A 12705-nucleotide genomic window follows, 5' to 3' on the forward strand; every position below is an offset into this window, starting at 1 on the left:
AAAGATTCTCAAACAAATAAAAACTAAAAGCACTCGCTACCAAAGATCCTCACTCAAGGAAATTCAAAGTAGGTACTTCAGGCAGAGAGAAAGTAATCTCAGCAGGAAGGAATGATAAAGAAAGGAGTGAAAGGTGATAAAGGTAGTAAAATAGTCAAATATTATCTATTTTATCTAATCTACTATTGACTACACAAAACTATAATAATGTTCTATGGCATTAAAAAACTAATAAAAGGGTACGAGCTGCCATCTGGTCTCCGGGGCTGTAGTGCAGGTCCAGTCACAGCTCTGTGCCATCCCATGGCCGTGGACCTCAACAAGGGCCACTAGGTGACCAAGAGCCCGAGCAAGCCAAGACACAGCTGCAGCCTCGGCACCTCATCGAGCACACAAATTCCTGCAGGACATGATCCGAGAGGTCTCCGGCTTTGCCCTAAACGAGTGGCGCACGGTGGAGCTGCTCAGTGTCTCCAAGGACAAGCCGGTGATCAAGCTCATCTAGAAAAGGGAGGGGACACACTGCACCAAGAGGAAGCAAGAGGAACTGAGCAACGTCCTGGCCACAATGGAAAAAGCAGCTGCCAAGAGGATTGAGCCCCCCACCCCTACCCCACGCATAATAAGAACTTCACAGAAAAAAAAAAAAAAAAAACACTTACAAGATGGAACTAAAACACATAACCCAGTAACATAAGTCAGAAGGTGGGTGATTGGAATTAAAGTTTTTTAAGGTCCTTACAGTATTCGGAAGAAGGCAAAAGGATAATGATTTACTTAGGACTTTGATAAGTTAAATATGCATGATACATTTTTAGATCAACCACTAAAAGTCCAGGAATATTTAGCTTTCAAATTAATAGAGGGGGAGAAATGAGGTGATAAAAAATAATCAATCAAAAAGGAGTTAAGAGAGAAGAGGAAAAATAAGCATAAAAAGGGAGAACCAAATAGACAACCACTAAAGAAAGAAAAAGAATATATCAGTAATTGCAATCAGTGTAATGCAATAAACGCTGCAGTGAAAAGATTCTCAGAGTATTGAAAAATCTAGCTCCATAGTTTTTAGAAAACCAGGTTAGAACATAAGAATACAGAAAGGTTAGACTCAAAAGAATGGAAAAGACACACTAAGCAAATCTAAAGTAAGAAAAAGCTGATACAACTACGTAAGTATCAGACAAAATGTACTTGAAAGCAGAAAATATTACTAGATATGAAGCGTCACTACATAATGATAAAATTATACTGCAAAAACCCACAGACTAAAAGAGGAGACTGAAAATCCATCATCAGAATGGGAGATAGTCATACTTTCAAGTGATCAATAAACTGAGCAGCCAAAAACCCCCAAATCAGTAAGGATTTATGGAATTTGAACAGCACAATCACCAAGCTTAATTTAATGGACACATGTAGAACAATGCCAAAGCAACGTTCCAAAATCTTACAAGGACAGCACAGGGAAGGAAAATTATATACCAAGTTCACTCATGAACATAGATGCAAACATCATAAGTAAACTATTAGCAAACTGAATTCAACAATGTTTAAAAGGATAACACGTTATTATTAAGTCGGATTTACTCTAGGAATGCCTTGGAATTTAATATTAAGAAATCAATTAATTATTTATTTTCTTCCATGTGATAATATTGTGTTTTTGTAGGAAAATATCCTTATCTTTAGGAGCTCCATACTGAAGTATTTTACTGTAGTATATCATGATATCTGCAGGTTACCTTCAAATGGTTAAGAAAAAAAAATATATATATCATTTACATTGTGTGTGTGCATATATGTTTACGACACATGGAAAAGCAAAACTAGTAAAATGTTAATTTTTGTGCCTAAGCCATAGATACATTTGTGTTCATTGTACTATTCTTTCAACTTTTATGTGCACTGGAAATTTTTCATAATGAAAAGTTATGAAAGAAGAAAACCAAGTAATAAAATTTCCTCCATTAACTGAGTAAGGGGAAAAAATGTTTGACAAAATTGAACATACATTCATGATTTTAACAAAGGAAAACTATTAGCAAACATAATGGTGATATGTAAAAATCATTTCCTTTAAGACTGAAAACAAGACGAGGATGGCTGATTTTCAATATTGCACTGGAGACCACCAGATTAAGAGCAAGTATAAAAATTGGACTGAAAGAAACAAGACTGTCATTATTCATAGATGATATGATTATTTACATTGAAGATCTCAAAGAATCTACCGATATATTAGTAGAATGAATAAGAGAATTTAGCAAGCAAGTGTATTAGAAACAAAATCAGTAAATGAAAATCTAGGGCATTTCTATACACCATGTACTAATAGAAATTGTACTTTTAAAAGCTATCATTTATAATAAAATCAAAAATATGAAGTACATAGGAATAACTCTAACAAAAAATGTGCCAGACTTCTATGGGGAAAAATGATAAAACTTCATTAAGAGATATTAAAGAATACTAAAATAAACAGAGGGCTATACTATGTTCATAGACTGCAAGATGCGCATTAATAAAAATGTTGTGTCCTCAAATTGATCTATAGAGTCAATGCAATCCCATTTGACAGTTTAATTATTAAACCTTTAAAAGGAAGGAGATTCTGACACATGTTACAACACGGGTGAACCTGGAAGACGTTATGCTAAATTAAATAAGCCAGTCACAAAAGGAAAAATATTGTATGATTCCACTTGTATGAGGAACCTAGAGTAGTCAAATTCATAGAGAAAGAAAGTAGAGTGTGGATGCCAGGATGTGGAGGGAGGAAAGAAGGGGGAACTAGCGTTAGTGAGGACAGAGTTTTAGTGTGGGAAGATGATAGAGCTCTGGAGATGAATGGTGAAGATAGGTGCACAGCAATGTGAATGTACTTAATGCTACTAAACAGTACACTTAAAAATGGTTAAAATGGTAAATGTTGTGTTATATATATTTCACCACAACAAAAAATGGTTGAAGAGGAGGAAGAAAGGAGATGCAATTGGAGAGTCTTGATAATATTCTTTCCTGGCCTGGAAATAGCTTCACAAGTGTTTGTTTTTTGGGTTTTTTTTTGGAAGATCAGCCCTGAGCTAACATCTGCTGCCAATCCTCCTCTTTTTGCTGAGGAAGACTGGCCCTGAGCTAACATCCGCGCCCACTTCCTCCACTTTATATGTGGGATGTCTACCACAGCATGGCTTGCCAAGCTGTGCCATGTCCGCACCCAGGATCCAAACTGGCGAACCCCGGGCCGCTGAAGCGGAATGTGCGAAGCCACCTGCTGTGCCACTGGGCTGGCCCCACAAGAGTTTGTTTTACTGCTGTTTTTTAAATTAAACATATATGTTTTCATGTGTGATTTTGTATTCATGCCATATTTCTCTTAAAATTTTAAGCACAAGGGCTGACCCTGTGGGCTAGTGCTTAAGTTTGATGTGCTCCACTGTGGCGGCCTTGGGTTCAATTCCTGGGTGCGGACTCACACCACTCATTGGTTGCCGTGCTATGGCAGCAACCCACAATAAAATAGAGGAAGATTGGCACAGATGTTAGCTCAGGGCAAATCTTCCTCAGGGAAAAAAAATTTTGAGCACATATATACACACAAATATTAGAAATATAAACATATGTGGTGAAACTATAATGAAAACCAAGAGAACTTATAAACACAAAAACACTAAAACTGAATGGTGGGCTACACACTGAGGTCCATTACATCATGATTCTTTATTTCTTACATATATTTTGCAAATACTCTTTTTTATTCATTCAATATTTAATAAACGTAGTTTAAAAAGGAAACCCTAACAATATATATTTTTTTAAGTTTTGGCTTTATTTGCAAGTTTGGCACAGCGGCAAACACTGAGGCTGGCTACTTAACCAGGCTTGTCCAGGCTGCCCTCTTTCCTGATACCTTTGTGGTGAAGCGAGGGGACCACAGTGATCTGAAAAAGTACTTGTGATGTGACAACTAGACAACTTTAGTACATAACAAAGTATAATTCTCCTTTACGCAAGTGGTCAAAAGGAGAACATGGCCTCCTTTGGGTCATCCCAAAGTCTCACTGCAGCTCCTCCAGTTCCTTACAGGGTAGAAATTGGGCCACTCTGTCCCTTGGCTGCATTCAGCCCATTAGCTTCTCTGTCTTTTTCCCAACATCAACAAAGGAATAACACGTAAAATACAACCATGTGAAAGATCCTGTCATATTTGACAAAGGAAACATTTTTCTAGGATAAAATACCGAGTATCTTTCCTATTCTATCAGAGAGTGAGTAGGGCTTATCCTGAGGGGCCAGAGGGCCATTTGGCTGAGCCCTCACAGTCACGAAGGACCTCAAATCTAAATCTTTGACCTCATCTCCAAAGGAGGTCACAATACAGTCACAAAGGCACACAAACGAGATTAAATGAAGACATTGGTTATGCAGCTTTAAGCATATGTCACAATACGAAACGACACTTCCTCTAGTGCCCTGCGAGTTAATATTTGTTCTCAGTCCTATCATTATCTGGTGACGGGCACAGTTATACTGCCATGCAGTTCTTGCTTGGTATTTTAACTTATTAAATGTAAGTATTTAAAAATTTACTACTGATTTTATAACACTGTTTTGAGGTTTCTTCATTTTATAATAAATCCGGAGCCTTTAAAAATTAGGGTTGCCAGATTTGGCAAGGAAAAGTACAGGACACCCCGTTCAATTTTAGTTTCTGATAAACGACAGGCAATTTTTTACTGTGACTATGTCTCATGCAAAATTTGGGACACGACGCTAAAAAAAAGTCTTCGTCATTTATGAAAAATTAAAATTTAACTGAGTGTGCCGCATTTTATCTGGCAGCCCTGTGGATGGGAGTACCCAGCGTCTCCACCTCTGTGTACCCCGAATGGGTGGAAAAAGAAGTAACGTTTATTGAGCGTCTGCTACGTATGAGCCAAGTGCACGACAAGTGTGACCTCATTTAAACCTTGCAACAATCCCATGGGGTACATATTAACACTCCACCTTACAAGTGAACACAAAGCTTGAGCACTTTATTCAAGGTGAGACAGCAAACACAAGATGGATGAAGAGTCAAATTCAGTTTTTGCTTCCCAAATCGGTGCCTTTTCTCCGTCAGTGCACTTTCCATCAAAAAGCTTTCAGATGGCCTTTTTTTTAATATAAGGTTTTAATCAAAAAGGGAAGGAGTTCTGGAAATACTCCAAAGTCTTTTCTATCATAATAATATTTCATGTGAAATTTTTTTCATATCTAATTAAATTTGTTTGCATTAAGTGTAATGTAATGATAAGTGAAATTTGCATAGCCTGACGTATTTCAAGGAATTTATTTTAGTGGAGAGTTTTGTCTCTGAAAGTTCAGGTAATCTCTTTGGAACTCAGTTTCTTCATCTGTAAAACCGGAGGTGTTCTCTGGCTGCTAAAGCGCTTTCCAGGTCTCCACCTGGAGGATTTCCACGCCCCATTTCAGAAAACATTGTCTTACACAGCTCTCTGCTGCCACCTGCTGGAAAAACTACAGCGCCCATTTCTGCTAGAAATGTGCTCTCTATTCAGTCATCAGTCAGTCCCCTTGATCCCGTGGCTTGTACACTTAGTCATTTCAGCCAATTAATGAGAATTATAGTTTTCTGAGTTTCCCCAGTTTCAGTGTTTTCAATTTATAAAACATTCCAAATGAGTCAAGGCTGAACTGTGACCCTCCGGAAACGAATTGTTTAGCAGCTTTTCCCAGAAGGGAGTATTTTTCATCCTTGTCCAGTGTTTCTTGATGACTGTCCTGCCAAATCTACTCGATTTGCTTTAATAATTGCCATTTGTGTTGCATTCACAAGGTCTGATAAGGACTATTTAATAGAACAGAAAAAATATTTTTCTTAAAGTATCTTTTAAAGATTTCTGAAAGATTTCATTGTTGTGCTTCAAGAAGACGAAGATGCAATGCTCACCTACTTTCACACGCACACACACACAACCTGGAATACACGTATATATATATTTTTAAACCTGGGTGCTTCACATCTAGAAAAATTTTTTTAACTGGAAAAATTTTCCTAAATTAAAGGCTAAGTGTTGGCCTTAATTTTTTTACATATAGACTTTATATTTTAGAACAGTTTTAAGTTCACAGCAAAATTGAGTGGAGGTTACAGAGATTTTCCCTATACTCACTGGCCACACACACGCACAGCCTCCGCCCCCAGCATCAGCATCCCCCACCAGGGGGGAACATTTGTTAAAACTGATGAACCTACAGACACATCACTGTCATTCAAAGTCCATAGCTTACATTAAGGTTCACTCCTGGTGGTGTACATTCCATGGGTCTGACAAATGTCTAATGACAGGTATCTAGCATTACAGTATCATACACATTAGATTCACTGCCTTACAAATCTGCTGGGCTCTGCCTATTCATTCTTCCCTCCGCCCTAGCCTCTGGCAACCACTGATCTTTTACTGTCTCCATAGTTTCGCCTTTTCCAGAATGTCATATAGCTGGAATCATACAATACATATGCATACAATACGTATACAGATACTTTTCAGATTAGCTTCTTTCACTTCGTAATATGTATTTAAGATTCCTCCATGTCTTTTCATGGCTTGATAGCTCATTTCCTTTTGACACTGAATAGTATTCCATTGTCTGGATGGACCACAGTTTACTTATCGATTCACCTACTGAAGGACATCTTGGTTGCTTCCAAGTTTTTGGCAGTTGTGAATAAAGCTGCTGGAACCATCCATGTGCAGGTTTTTGCGTGGACACAGGTTTTCAACTCCTTTGGGTAAATACCAAGGAGCGCTATTGCTCGATCATATGCTAAGAATGTATTCAGTTTTGTAAGAAATCACCAAATTGTCTTCCAGAGTGGCTGTACCATTTTGCATTCCCACCAACAATGTATGACAGGTCCTGTTGCTCCGCATCCTCACCAGGACTTGATGTATCAGTGTTTTGGATTTTGCCCATTCTATTAAGTATGTAATGGGATCTCACTGTTGTTTAAATTTGCAATTCCCTGATGACATACGATGTGGAGCATCTTTTCATATGATTATTCGCCATCTGTATATCTTCTTTGGTGAAGTATCTAGTCAGATCTCTTGCTCCTTTTTTAATCGGGTTGTTCATTTTCTTATAGTTGAGTTTTAAGAGTTCTTTGCATATTTTGCGCGACGGTCCTTCACCAGATACATCTTTTGCAAATATTTTCTCCCAGTCTGTGGCTCATTGGCCTTAATCTTTCAAACAATTAAAACCGTTTCCAGAATTCCCATCATAACAGTAAAAGTGCAGCCCAAATAATTCAATCCTAAAATATAAAATATACAATTAAATTTATTGCCAGTTAGGGTTGAGTCAGCTTCAGAGGGTGGGAGCCCATAGCCAGTCTCTTCATATCTGAATCTGAATTATCTCGGGGTTTTGTTGTATAGCTGCCTGGAGCTTGATGCAGTCTCAAGGGTAATAAAATCAGAATCCTACACCTTTCTAAAAACTAATCTTGGGGGAGGGCTTCTTTTGAAGGGAGATCAGGAAAAGATTTTGAGAAAGGAGGGAATGCCCACTAACTTCTATTTGTTCCTTCTGCCTCATGATTTCCCAGACAGAGTTATCAACTGGCTTAGATATTTGAATACACTTACTTAATACCATACTCATTAAAAATCCAAAACTACTTTCCAATCCTACCCCATCTCTTCCATTTATGGTAAAGTAATATATAACAGTGCATAAAAATTTTTTTAAATAATTGCAAATAATATAGGCTTGATACAGACAGCTTGGAATACACAGAAATGCACAGAAGAAAAAGAAACTTACTTAAACCTCCCTTAGGGGCCGGCCCTGTGGCCGAGTGGTTAAGTTCTCGCACTCCGCTTCGGTGGCCCAGGGTTTTGCTGGTTCGGATCCTGGGCGCGGACATGGCGTCACTCGTCAGGCCACGTTGAGGCGGCGTCCCACATGCCACTACTAGACGGACCTGCAACTAAGATATACAACTCTGTACCAGGGGAGATTTCGGGAGATAAAGCAGAAAAAAAAAAAAGATTCTCCACAGTTGTTAGCTCAGGCGCCAATCTTTAAGGAAAAAAAAAACCTTAATGTTGCCGTGTAAAATAACTACTGCTGACGTACTAATAGCGTCATTCCTCCCAGTATTTTATATACTTATATGTACAGTTTTTCTTTAAAAATAGTATAATACTGTACATATTATTTTATAGTCGACTTGTTAACATAGCACTTTTCTAAGTAAAATTTGAGGTGACCCAAATGTAAGTACTCGAACTGGCTTCATGCCAGATGCTGGAATTGAAAACTTTGGGAAAAGACACTTAACTCCCAGGACCTTGCTCTCCTTGTCCAAAAAGTGAAGAATTTCTGCATTCTCCTGCCTATTTTTGGATGAAATCTTGTCTCCATATTTCATCCTAAGGACTCTGTGGAACAGCCCCTAGTTCCACATCCCGTTAGTTTATATGTATTTTTATTTCTTGTTAGTATATTTTTTCCAGCTCCCTATGCAAATCACTTGAATCTGTCTCATTATTTTGGCTAGCAATTTTTGTGATTCAGCTGACTAGACTTTAAAAATAAAGACTAAAAAGTAGATACCCATCTTTTCAGTAAAAAGGAGCACAAAAGAGAAGCTAAAAAAATCACCAATCGTTGGACTTTACTTTTAATATTTAAAGAAATAAATGTACAAAAGCATAGGATGGAAATTACCATATTTCAATTCAATTCAAACAATTATGATTTAGCAGGAAGAAAAGGTAACAAACTTAGGGACCAAAATAAAGCGACCTCAATAGAAGACAAGAAATGTCTCAAAAGGATGGAACAGGATTTGGAAACACTAAGGAAATCAAACTAGACAGAAAATGACTTTGTCCAACGAAGGGACTTAGAAGTGGTTTTCACTATTTTCAATTATATAAAAGACAGAAGTCCATCACGAGGCTTCTCTAACAAGAACCAACAGGAAATTGGTTTCGTTTGTTTTTAGATTAATTCAGACATTTAAAAAAACTGTTGCTTAAGGGATGGGAAACCAGAAGACAAAATGTACCAAAAACGGAAAATGTGCTTACCTTTTGTACAGAGACTCCTCTTGTATCCTGCTATCTGTTCTTCCCTTCTTATATAGTAATACAATCCCTATTTTTTAGCCGGACACACGGCCCTCTGAAATGCTTCCCAGTTAGGAGTAAATGTGATACTAAGTTCTGACCAAATCCATGTCAAAGGAAGGGTCCAGAGGAAGTTCCTTCTCCCCCCTTTCCTCCTTCCTGCTGGCTGAAATGTGAATATAACAGCTTGAGCTCAAGCAGCCATCTTGGGCTGAAAGGTGGAAGCCACAGGTTGAGGACATGGAGCAACAAGAGAGAAGGAGCCTGGGGTCCAGATGACGGTGGAGCTGCCATGCCAGCCCTGATTGCTCATCTCTGGATTTTGTTTATGTGAGAAAAATAAACTTTATCTTGTTTAAGCTACTGTAGTTTGGAGTTTTCTGTCACTTGAAGCCTATCCTAATTTTAAGTGATACACTCTTAAAACCAGAAATTTACTTTAAAAACTTTATCCTAAGATGAAAAGTGCTCCTTGCAGCATTAAGTAGCAAAAAATTGGAAACAACTCAACGATGTAAAACTAATTAAACAAATTTGTATATCTTTATAGTGAAGCACTACATAACTAGTAAAAAGAACAATATAGATCCGTATTTATTGGCCAAGAAAAATCCCATTAGGAAGAAAACGTCACAAAGTATTATCAGGGGTTACCTCCAGATAGAAAGATTATGCTGATTTTTCAGGGGGATGGGAAGAGGGATTTGTGTATATTTTTACGTCTTTCTGCAGTGAACATTGATTTCTTGTGGGGATATTGACACTTTTTTCTAACTGTATGTTGTTGGAATCAAAGGACTTTATGGAATATCCTTCCTCAGAAGTTTTTACAAAATGTTCAAGGCAACCAGCTGTTTTTGAATAATTTAGGGCAGCTCTCCTCCTATTCTGGAATTCAGGGATGAAGATTTTTTTTTTTTTTTGAGGAAGATTAGCCCTGAGCTAACATCTGCTGCCAATCCTCCTCTTTTTGCTGAGGAAGACTGGCCCTGAGCTAACATCCATGCCTGTCTTCCTCTACTTTATATGTGGGATGCCTACCAGAGCATGGCTTGCCAAGCAGTGCCATGTCCACACCCGGGATCCCAACCAGCGAACCCCATTCCGCCCAGGTGGAATGTGCACACTTAACCGCTGCACCACCGGGTCGGCCCCTGAAGATATAATTTTATCGCTATGGTGGCAGTCAAAGGTAAAGGGAATGCTATTCAAGACTTTCATGACATAAACTAATAGACAAATGCTCATTTTATTAAGTAGTAAATAATTGCAAGTGATCTTCCTGCCCACATGTGGCACATTTGAGAGTCAGTTTATATTCGGATCCTTGCAAAATTCTGAGTATCAACTAAAACACCACCAATACCACCTAGGTTTGTGTGGGCATGCATGGGGAGGGGGAGGGAGACGCCGGTGCAGCAGGGGCATTGAGAAAAATACCAAGTTAACTAACTCATCTCTAATTTGAGACTCCATTGTTAGTGACTTCAAAGAGTTCACAAACTCACAGGATAAGGAAACCTGTATATAAGGAACCACAGTTCAAGGCAGAATGAAGAACCCATAGAGAGGTACCAGCAAAGGATGAAAAAGGTTTAAAAGAAGAAAAACGTTTTTCATTATAGGGATTTTAAAAGTTTGAAGACTCTTAGAGGAGGTGGCCTGTGACATGGCCTAAGTAAGTATATCTCAAACTTGACTGTGGATTTTGTTTACATGCAGATTCCAATTCAGCAGGTCTGGGGCGGGGTGTGAGTTTCTGCATTTCTCACAAGCTCTCAGGTCATGTTGCTGGTCCAGGGACCTCTTTTCCAGAAACAAGGGCCTAAAGGCTATCTTAGGATGTCAAAAAGTGGAGTCTGAAGAGAAAACTTTCTGAGCAGAGAAATCAGTGTGAACACCACCACCAGGGTGACAGCATGGGGTTCCGTTTTGGGGAAATAAGGAGAGTTTGGGACATAAGCCTGGGGAAATAAAATTTGGCCACACTGAAGCAGGCCTTGAAGGCCAAGTTGGGAAGCTTTTATTCAATTAGAGGCAATGGGGAGCTACTGAATGCTTTTGGGCAAAGGAATGATATAATCGGTAATCAAAATTCTCATATAAATCTCTATAAACAAAACAAGCTTAATTAATCAACAAATACTTGAAGTTAGTGAATTCGGAGTCCATCAGCAAATATGTCTTCAATTTTCACTTGCTGTTATGAATAGAAATTAAGTATGGGGCCTTGGAAGGGGCCATGCCAGTAAGGAGGCCCTGAAGCTTAGGTTTCTGGAGGCTCATGATAGATCCATCTGTGTATCTGTCCTTCTTCCGTACGTGAAGCATTTAAAAGAGATACAAGGCATCTTAAGGAGTTCACAGGAGGGAAAGCATATTTATTGAAGAAACAAGCTTCATGCAGGGTGTGTGTGAATCTTAAAGTGGGTCCTGGAGGAAGATTTAGAAAGGAAGGAAGTCATTTTTGATGGAAGTTTCAGCACAAAGAGGTGGGGGTGAAAGAGGAAACACTCCCCCTACCTCTTATTCCTCCTCCCCCTCATCCCCACTGGAGTAGCGCGTTTGTTTCCTTAAGAAGGAACAGAATACGTATTAGTCCAGGTTGGGTGCTTATGACCAGGAGTCACCAGAAGGCAGAGCCTGCACTTGCACTGCAGTTAACACTGGGCCGGCAGCAAATAGGCATGGATCAAATCTAACAAATGAACAAGCAAATGGGGGAGAAATAGAGGACACTGAAGAAATGGCAGAGGGACTTGAGTTTGATGTGGCTGGAAAGGCAAAGTCACCGTAGGCCCTGAGATGGAAAATGACAAGGTGGACCCCCAGTACTTCTACCTAAACTGAATCACTGATCCAGCGGACCCCTGCAGTACTCATGTGAGAGACACATTGCCGAACTCAGCAGCACACGGCACAGCCCTCATTCTTGAAGCCCGCTCCTCATTCTTGAAGCACTGCGTTTCAGGCTTCTGTGAATCCATACTCTGCTGGTTTTTTCCAGTTTAATCCATTAGATACTTCTTTTCAATCTCCTTTGAGAACTTATCCTCCTTTTCCCAATCTCTGAATGTTGATATTCCTCTAATATAGAAAACTCTTAAATTTCTATCTCCAGCCCAGAGCATTTCCTCCAACCTCCAGATTTATACATTTGACTGCCTCCTTGACATCTCCACTTGGGTGTGTCATAGACATATCAAACTTACTATCTGCAAAATTAAACTCTTAATTCTCCACTAGAAAAACTCCTCCCCACTTGCATATCTCAATAAATGAGATTGACATCCACCCACTTATTAAACTCAGAAGCTTGGGACTCATGCCCATCTCCTTCCTTTCCCTCCAAGCCCCATATCCAATCTATCAGCAAATTCAGTTACTTCTATCCTCAAAATATATCTCCAACCTCTGTCTCCAGGGCCACCACGCTAGTGCTGCAACAACAGCCTAACAGACCTTACCTCTTCCACTCCCACCCGCCTCATTCATTCTCCACATAAAAGCCAGAGCAATCTTGAAATAATGTAAATCAACTCATATCACTCTTTGC

At 39.0% G+C, this 12705-nt stretch overlaps 1 pseudogene; it reads left to right on the forward strand.

Annotated features, from left to right (window-relative positions):
* Window positions 1–207: 207 nt before the first annotated feature.
* Window positions 208–697, forward strand: LOC103552964 (large ribosomal subunit protein eL36-like; annotated as a pseudogene).
* The last annotated feature ends 12008 nt before the right edge of the window (window positions 698–12705 follow it).

Source organism: Equus przewalskii, chromosome 10 (genome assembly GCF_037783145.1).
Source record: "Equus przewalskii isolate Varuska chromosome 10, EquPr2, whole genome shotgun sequence".
Taxonomy (NCBI): domain Eukaryota; kingdom Metazoa; phylum Chordata; class Mammalia; order Perissodactyla; family Equidae; genus Equus; species Equus przewalskii.